This window comes from Pleurodeles waltl, chromosome 4_1 (genome assembly GCF_031143425.1).
Source record: "Pleurodeles waltl isolate 20211129_DDA chromosome 4_1, aPleWal1.hap1.20221129, whole genome shotgun sequence".
NCBI classification, from domain to species: Eukaryota; Metazoa; Chordata; class Amphibia; order Caudata; family Salamandridae; genus Pleurodeles; species Pleurodeles waltl.
Window position 1 is genome coordinate 465,543,042 of NC_090442.1, and position 10,406 is coordinate 465,553,447.

Here is a 10,406-nt window from a genome sequence, read left to right on the forward strand (position 1 = left end):
CTTTCCTGATTTCAGACTCTCTATAGAGAGTTATGCAGCTCTTTGTGAAGGGACAGGCCCAGTCTGATACAGGTGCAGGTGTCATCTCCTCCCTCACACCTAGCCCAGGAAAGCCCATCAACTTGCTGATTGGCCATCAGGATGTAAATGTCACAACCTTTGTGTGCGACAGCCTAGAGGGAATGCACAAAGCTCAGTTGTCACCCACCCCAGATGTGCATTCAGAGATAGGCAGAGGCACAGAATGGTTAAAGTAAGAAAATGCCAACTTTCTAAAGTGCCATTTTCAGACTTACAATTTAAAGTCTGACATCACCGTATGTTGTGATTTTAAAGTGTGAGTCCACAGACTACAAACTCCTAATTTCTTTCTCCCAATCAAAAGTTACACTTAAAGACTGATTCATATTAACCCTGATGTTAACCTATGGGAGAGTTAGGTCTTGCAGTAGAGAACATTTATTTATGATTTTTTTTACTACAAGGACATGTTAACTCTAAAAGTACCTATCCAACCTTGTAAATAGACTACACCATGTCCATGGGTCCTACCGTATGGGTGACTTACATGTAATAAAAAGGAAGGTTTGGGCCTGGCAAGTAGGTGCATTTGCCAGATCGAAATGGCAGTTTAAAACTGGCACACACAGGCTCACAGTGGCAGGCCTGAGACATGTTTAAAGAACGACTTTGGTGGGCGGCACAATCGGTGCTGCAGGCCTACTAGTAGCATTTAATTTACATGCCATGGGCACTTATAGTGCACTAAACTAGGGACTTACAAGTAAATTAAATATGCCAATTGTAGATAAGCCAATATTAACATGTTTAGTGCAGAATACCTGCACTTTAGCATTGAGTCGAGGTGGTAAAGTGCACAGAATCCTAAAAACAGCAAAAACGAAATCAGAAAAAATAAGGGGTCAGAAGGCAAAAGGTCTGGGGAAACCAGGCCAAGGATGTCAGGTCTAAAAATTACCATAAGGAATTTGCTCTCATTATTAGTAGCTCAGACTGATGTTATGTTATATATATGTGTATAGCAAACTTTCACAGCTTAGAATACCACACAAATTATGCTGCCCAGAGTTCCTTTCTTTGTTCTGAGAGTCTGACCTGTAATGGATGTCCCCTTGTGTCGAGACAAAGCTATGCTGTTTGGCATGTTCTCAAGACAGCAAAACACTTGTGCGAGGACAAACTTTCTTTTTATTTGAGAAATTGCATGGGGAAACACATTTTGGGACCATCTATTTTTCTTGGCCCACCTAACGGATCACCCCAAAAGTTTCCAGAAAGGAGGTGGGGTGGATGAACCTTTTTTTGGGAGGTTTTCATGAAGATTCTTCAAATGGTGCTAAAATTACTAGCAAAACAGAAAATTGATTTCCTATGGAAACTTGGCCCTAACTATAACTATAAAGTGGCAACTGCTACTATGTAATTTATGCATAGATATAGGTTACCTAGTGGCAGTCACACCTGGGTAGTTATAGTTAGAATGGTGTTTCCATAGGAAATTGCATTTTTGGTTTGCTAATGACCTTGGAGCCATTTGAGGAATCTTCACCAAATATTCTAAAAATGTATTAGTTTTTGCTTAACTACTTCCCGGAAAGTTTTGAAATGATCTGAAAAAGAGGGGGGTCCACAAAACACAAACCCATCATTTAATTTTCATAGACATTTTTCCCTGCTTGTTTGTGATTTGGTGTAAATCTGTTCAAATGTTTTTAAGAAATTAAAGTTTAAATATATTTGTAAAGTGGGACGGTTGGGTATGCAAGAACTTCAAATAATGCAGTGTTCTGATTGGCCAAGGAGGCTTTTTCCTTTTGACCACCTCACTCCTATGGGAGTGAGGGTCACATGGGAGTGAGTGCTTTGGCTGACCATGGCATTATAGCAGATGTTGTGGTGGCCATTACAAGACTCTGGAACCTAGTACCCTGTCCTGAAAATGTTTTAGAAAACAAAATATATGGGGGTGGGATACCCTGCCCCCATACTCTTAAGGACAAAATGTTTTTTGTTTTACGCAAACCTGCAGTACTCCTGTGGGATCTCAGCAAAAGTTATAAAAGTGGAGGGTGCCATTGATTTTGTTTTTAAATTAAAATGACCACTGGGGTGGGGCAGGGCCTGAGGGTGGGGGCATGTTTAAAATATATTTATTATTTAGAGAGCAGGGGCTGGCTCCAATTAAGTGTTCAAGAGAGCCCACTTCCAGAACACTGTTACCCTGCCTGATAGATAGTGGGTTTGGCAAAAATGTGCACTCTCACCTGGAGTAGCGGCAGGTGGGGGCACATATTTGTTTTTCCCTGCCCATGCTCTTATGGGCAGGGAAACAGAGATTGCTCCCACCCAGTGTGAGCCCCCCCCCCCCCCCGGCACTTTCCAACTTTCTGTTTTGTGTGTACTATGGGTGGGCACCGGAACACCTCTCTAAGGCCCTGGTGGATGGAATACTCAGGGCCACTATTGGCTTGTGGAGGGGATGGCGCTCCTCCCCCGCCATAAAAACGAATACATCCTGGCGGATGACTTTGCCCTCCCCAGTATTATCGAATATGAAAAAAAGATTGCAGTCTCCCACTAGAACCTTGTGTGGGTGCTGACAGAGGAGCCGGCAGGGGACTCTGTGGCTCCCTCTGCAGCCTCCAGCACTAAATAGGCAGATGCATGTCCTGGGTGGGCACTTGGACACCCAATATATATATAAAACGTAATAAATGAGTTGCAGAAGCCACTCATTTATGATTCACTGCTCCTAGCAAGGAGTGCCCCATAATGCCCTAGGGCATTGTGACACAAAACATTTCCTAGAGGAGGCAGGGGCATCAGCAAACATGTTTTCAATGTTGGCGGGGGGCTGCAGGGAGTGTAGCCGCAACCTATAACCACTAAGGGCCTAATTACGAGTTTGGCAGTCTCAGGACTGCTATGATGGCAGTGGCGGTCGTACTGTAACAAGTTGGAAGAAAAGACAGCCAAATTATGACCATGACGGTATTCCCAACAGAATACAGCTAAAGCAATACTGTCACTGCCACAGCGGTCTGGCCGCCACGGATGAGGGTAGCCATCTGCAGGCTGCCGGAGAACATGTTTCCACCAGACAGATTACGAGGTTGCACACTGCCAAGGTTTCCGTCGCGGTCGCATCACCATGGAAACCCAGGTGGAAACCAACTGCATAAAAGGAAACACTCACCTTCAGGAAGCCATACTCATCCGGAGCCACCATGGAACCTGAACGACATGTCATCCCGTTGCTCCTGCTCGCCCAAAGAGTGCGGAATCTGCGTTGATGACAGCAACTGTAAGTACACACTCTTACCTGTTACCATTGTCAATTTTTGAACACTCACACAACATACTTTCAGTAGAGGTGTGCGAGGGTGACACTCGCGTAACAGCACACTAACACTCACACTCACATACAGCTACTCACACACTCACACATACACAACAGACATGCCAGGGCCACACCACACACACACGTACACACACACACAGATACACATGTCACAAACACACACAGGTATGCACGGAAACACTGCACAAGCCCACACTCACACAGTATCACATAACAACACAACATGTGACAACCACAACGTAACTGAGCCATCCCCAATCTCTTGGCAGTGACCCACAGGGGACAGTACCTTGGTACACATCAAACATATCTCACAACGTAACAGCAACAGGCAAAAAATACATAGAAATACACAATCATACTACTTACCAATCGACTTACAAAGAACACTGTATCTAACATTTCATGCACATAACAGGCACACAGTCAAAGCACACAAAGCCACACAGCTCACCAACACACACATCTCAAAACAAACAACACAAAATAGCTACACAAAAACAATCCCTGAACACACAAATGTCCACCACACAACACACACCCTACCACTTTCAGACAAAAGCACTGCACACAACCTCACAAACTGCCTAAACAACACACGTAGCTCAAGCAAAACACACACAAACATACAGATATACAACTAATGTCAGCCAGGGACAACTCCATACTAAGGAAAGAAATGCATGACAAAGATTTAACCAGGGAACCACCCACAAGTTGGTTGAAATTATTATTAATGTTCAAATCGTTATCAACAACAAAAGCCATAGCCCAGTCCATAAATCTAAAGTGAATATGCACACAATGCACAGATGTGTGCCCCAAACATGACTCCTGACTGCCATGCAACCTCCACCAGTAGGTGCATCCATGGGGCAGGCAGGCACTTCAGGGGTTATCTGGTGGGGGACAGATGAGGTGGTTGGGGTGTAAATCTGGGAGTGGGGCCTTTGGGATCTGGCTTGGGAGGGGGTGTTTGGGCTTGGTCTTAAGTTTAGGGGAGGGTTGGCATTTTGGTAGAGGGGTTTACTTCTTGACAGGGGCATGGGTGCTTGCAGGGGGCAGGGGAGGTCTTAGAGGTGGAAGGGCTGAACTTGGGGACAGACACAGACTTTTTAGGGGTATCACAGGCTGGGAGAGAATTAGTGAAAAGGGCAAACTCTGAATGGAAAGCTTTTTTAGGCACCTGGGAATGGTCATAGCAAAATGATTTGGGTGTGGAGGGAAAGGGAGTGGTTGTAAGAGGTGTGGATGTCATAGGTGCATGTTTGTGCAAGGTATGTTTAAGAGTGGTGGGTATCTGCTGGGTGGGTGAATGAGGGTGTCTATGTATCTTGGGAGGAGGGGGAGTGAAGGTTTTGGGGGATGCCATGGTGGGTGGGTGACTGTTGGGGTGGGGACTGCGGGTATGGTGGATGTGCTGCATGTAGGTGTGCCTGTGTTTGTGGTGTCTGCAAGTGTGGTGACTGGGGTAGATGTCCGAGGGTCTCCTGTGGAGCTGTCTGTGGGTAGGCTATGTATAGTGGCTGGATCTGTGAATGTTGGTGCTGTGTCTTCAGGTTTGTCAGGTGTTGTGTAAGTGATGCTAGGGGTAGTGGGGGTGTCAGGGCAGGTTGTGACTGTTGCTGTGTGTGCATGTGTATGTTGCCAGTGGTGTGTTTTGTGGTGCTCATGTTTGTCTGAGCTACCCTTTTATGTTGAGGTGGATGCATGCTTGTCTGTCTGTGTGATTTGGCTGAGTCAGGGAAGAGGGGTTTGGGATTGGGAAGAGGAAGGTGGAGAGGGATGGCAGACACTGATAACTGACTGCCATCAGTGTGGAGTCCAGAGCCTGAAAGTGTACCATGAATGCCCTCCAGGAGTGCATTACTCTGTTGGATCTGAGTTGCAAGTCCCTGGATGGCTTTCACGATGGTCGACTGACCCAAAATGATGGACCTCACGAGGTCAACAGTCTTCTCACTGAGGGCAGTTGGGCTGGCAGGGACAGAGATGCCTGCGGCAAAGGAGACGCCCACCCTCTTGGGTGAGCGGGCACTGCCAACTGGGTGGGGATCTACAGGAAGGGCAGTGATAGAAAGGGGGATGGTGGACAAAGATGGTGCTGGGGTGGTCCCCGATGGGTCCACCACTGCCAGGGAGTGACCACTGGAGGAGGATTCCGGGGATGATGAACTGGGATCCGATCTCCCCCATGGAACTCCCCTTGCCCTCTGGGCCACTGGGTCCCTGGGTGGTATCAGCCCTCCGGGTCTCATGGTCAGAAGCTTTCCCATTCGGCTGAACCTCATCTCCTTCACCTGCCAATGCTGATGCAGCGAAACAGACAGAGAGAGAGAGAGAGGATCCTACATTACACCATTCACAACAGTAACATCATATCTATGTATAGGAAATCTCCAGGTAGGAACCATTTAAAGCCTACATCATGTCACAACTAAATACTTCCAACAATCCTTTGTGACAACAGTCTCACCAACAACATAAGTCAATCATCTCATCACTACATCGACAGTAGTCATGTTTCATAAAAGTAAACTCATCTCACTTCAATTAAATCAAAGCACTCTGTCCATAACATTCACAATGTCAAGTGCCTCAGAACAATTCCCTTTATGGTTATTGGAATATCGAGCTCAGATACTTATCGCTGGTTATGTTCTAGCCATGTTAGAACCTATACTTTAGATACAAACACACACCTGTTAAACCTTTTTTTTGTTTATATCAACAATATTTTCGTTTATTATGTACTTACAAACAACTTTTTTCAAATGTATTTAAAACAATCCCTAGGTCCTCTTAATTCTCACTTCATTGTTTTATAAACTTAAAACATTTCTTTTTAGAACCTATTGCACACTATTTATGTTAAAAATGTAAACACTTCACATACAAAGCTACAAACACTCGTACAATATTTTTTGCAAAAATATACTTATTTGATTTTCCACATAAAAACTGTTGTTAGAAAACATATCAAACAATCTATGTAGATAGAAAAAGAAAGCTTTATGTACAATACATCATATTTATTGTGTTAGCATGGCATATGATTTCCAATTCATTTACTGCCATCCATTTTCTATATTTATGTACTCCTCCAAGCTTGTCAATCCTTTATTTTCTTGTTTTAATTTGAGGAATAGATTTTTAGTTTAAAAATTCAAAGACCATTCCCTGGTTATGTCTTTGAAGATTTTTTGTCATAAGGAGATACGTTCCCGCTGTTTGTTACCTCCGTATTCGAAGTCTTTCACAAGATCTGTAGAATAGTTTTCTCTAGTTTGTTGTATAGCCCTACACAACAAGCTGGAGAAAACGATTCTAAAGATCTTATGAAAGTCAAACTAGAGAAAACGATTCTACAGATCTTATGAAAGACATAGAATACAGAGGGAACGGTCTTTGAATTTTTAAACTAAAAAAGTTGTGCCAGCACTTGGTAGACAGTAGGCTGACTGATCCCAGGAAGCTTGCTGAGGAGGTGCGCCTCTGGGCTAGCACCAGAGTGTCCAAAAAGGTACCTGGGAGTGACCCCAAGAAGGGTGGTTCCAGTTCCCCCCAACAGAGTGAGGGGGAGGTTAAAGATGACCCACACAAGTCTCAGAGTAAGGGGGAGGAAAGGGTTCCCATGCCCCATCTGAGAAACAGGGTGGTGGTTCTGGTGGGCAGTGGCCCAGAGCACCCCAATTCCAATCACGCTGCTTTGAGTGCTCCCAGCTAGGACACAAGCAGTGAGACTCTGTCTGCCCAAAGAAATCACCCACTGGTGGGACCTCAAAAGGGGTTGCCAATGTGGCCTTAGGGGAGAGTAGTCCCCAGGGGCAGGTCATAGCCCATGCCCTATTCTCCCTCAGTTGGGAGATAAACTCAGAGGGTGAGCTGGTCATCCCTGAGGGTGGAAGTCGTCAATTCCACCAAGTGAGAGTGAATGGAGTCCCAGTCACTGCTCTGAGGGGACACAGGGGCTAGTCACACCATGATGGTGGAAAGACTAGTTTCCCCATAGCAGTACATGGGCCAGGTGTGTAGGGTCACTCCAGCACATGGGGAGGATTTCTTCCGCCCTATGGCCCTGGTATCCCGGGAGTGGGGTGGGGAGGTAACCCAGAGTAGGGTCAGAGTTAGTCCCCAGGTGCCCATTGACTGCATTCTGGGGAATTAGTTACCCCTGGCGGCAGGAGAACTAAGAGAGGTGACCCTTAAGGGAGCCCCGACAGTTCAGTTGTCTGTCAGTATCACTCCCTAGAGGAGAGTACAGGATCCCAGATGTAGGGGCAAGGTGAGGGAGAGCTCACCTCTGTCCTCAGTTCAGCCTCATGGTGCAGACCCTGGGTTGATTGACCAGTGTGAGGATACCAGGCAGAGTGGAGAAGGGGTACAAGACCCCTGAGGCTACTGCCCCCCATTCTGAGATACTTCAGACGTCAGGGAAACCTCAGGAGCCCATAGGGAACTCCCTGCCAGCGTTAGGGCTGGAGGAGAAGCTTGCCCAATGGCCCTGGTCAGGGCTTCCACCAAGCAGTGGATGGCCTGGGGCCTGGCTCTTGTCCCTGACAGCTGTCAGTGGCCTCTGTTGGTTACTGTCCTTATGGACAGAGTTTTCCCTGGGTTGGGGACAGAAGTCAGACCCAAGGAATGGAATAGGCCACATTACTTTGTTAGCCATGGTGGTACTGTGTGCCTACTGGGATGCATCTGTGAGCAAATTAAAGTTAGGAGCTTCAAAGATAGGGTCCTCAAATGAGGACAAGGGTTCCTTATGGGTCAGTTCAGTGGCCCCAGAGCGTATAGACAGAGGAGCCTCACTGAGTTCAGAAAGGCATAGAACTGGCAAATGTCCCTGCTGTAGTAGGCCATTGTCCATGTTCTATCATCTTAAACAGGGACATCCATCAGAGTATTGATTAGCCTACCCTGGCTTTAGGCTGGAAGGGGGATATGTTGGAAATGACCTCTCTGCAGGGTGACCCCCAAACCTTTTACCTTCCTCCTCTTCTTTTTCTGACCTCATTTTTGCTGGCTTTAGGACTGTGGGCACTTTACCACTGCTAATCAATTCCAAAATGCATGTGCTCTCTCCCTTAAACATGGTAACATTGGTTCATTCCCAATTGGTATATTTGATTTACTTGTAAATCCTTAATACAGTGCACTACATGTGCCCAGGACCTGTACAATAATTGCTACTAGTGGGCCTACAGCACTGATTGTGCCACCCACATAAGTAACCCCTTAACCATGTCTCAGGCCTGCCATTGCAAGGCCTGTGTGTGTAGTTTCACTGCCACTTCCACTTGACATTTAAGTACTTACCAAGCCTTAAACTCCCCTTTCTCTACATATAAGTCACCCTTAAGTTAAGCTCTACGGAACCCATAGGGCAGGGTGCTATGTAGGTAAAAGGCAGGACATGTACACGTGTGTTTTGCACGTCCTGGTAGTGTAAAACTCCTGAATTTGGTTTCCCCTACTGTGAGTCCTGTTCCTTTCAAAGGCTAGCATTAGGGCGACCCTTACATACTGGTTGAGTGGTAGGTTCTGATATGAGAGGGGTAACCAGGTCATATTTAGTATGGCCAGAATGGTAATCGAAATTCTTGCTTATTGGTGTGGGTGGATTTAATATTAGTATTCTAGAAATGCCACTTTTAGAAAGTGATCACTTCGCTGCAGTTAAAATACATCTGTGCCTTACAGCCTGTCTCCAGTCAATATCTGGCTTGGCTGGTTGACAGGTCCCTTGTGCATTTCACCCAGACAACCAAAAACACAGTCACACCTGCACTCATGTGCATACTGAATGGGTCTTCCTGGGCTGGGAGGGTGGAGGGCCTGACACTTACATTTCAAAGGACAGTGGCCTGCCCTCACACAATGGACTGCCAAACCCCCTACTGGAACCGTGGCAGACATGATTGTACTGAAAAAAGACCTTCTGCATTTCAAGACCACTCTTTGAAGTCTCCACCACGTCAAAGGCACTTTTGGTTATTCAAACTGGGTCACTGACCACACTAACTCAGACACTTCTGGACCTGAACCTGCAACCTGTCAAGAGGAACTGCCTGGCTGTCCAAAGGATTCATATGGACTGCTTCGCTCTAAAGGACTGCTGCCCTCTGACTCTGAAGTGCTCTCCAAGGGCTTGGATTGAGCTTGCCTCCTGTTTTCTGAAGTCTCAGGGCCAAAAAGACTTCATCTCTTCAAGGAACTCCTTGTGTGCTGAACAATTATGCACAGCCTACCGGAAACAACACACAGCCTGACCTGTGAAAAGAAAATCGCAGCACAGCTGAACCGGAATGACGCAGCCCGACTTCTGAGAGAAACGATGCAGCGCCTGCCTTGCAGCCGGAACATCGACGCACAGCCCTACTGGATCGATGCACAGCCAAACCAGAATGATGCAGTCCGACTTCCCGAGTGAAGAATCGACACAGCACCTGCTGTGCAACAGAAAATTTGAAGCATCGCCTATTGGATTGACGCAATGCCTGTGACTTCGTCCCGCACACCCAGGATTTCCCCGCATCGTCCCTGGGCATCAAAGAGAAACCCGCATCGCAGAGAGGAACCACGCCTTCATGTCGGAAATCGGCGCAAGTTCCTTGTAGCGTGGAAAGAAACAACGCATTGTCTGTGCTGCACCGGAATTCTGACGCACACCTTATTTTTGCATGCACCTCCTCCCCTGCGGTCTACTTGCGTGTAAGTTTTGACGCAAACCAGGTACTTTGTGCTAACCATTGGTGATTTCTAAGACCTAAGTCTCTTTTTCATCTTGCAAAAGTGATATTTTGAATTGTGCTTATTGAATCTTTATTGTTTTGACCTTAATTCAACCAGATAAATGTCTTATATTTTCTAAACCTGTGTGGTGTATTTTGTGGTGTTTTCACTGTGTTACTATATGATGTTTTGCACAAATACTTTACACATTGCCTTCTAAGTTAAGCCTGACTGCTCGTGCCAAGCTACCAGAGGGTGGGCACAGGATAATTTGGATTGTGTGTGACTT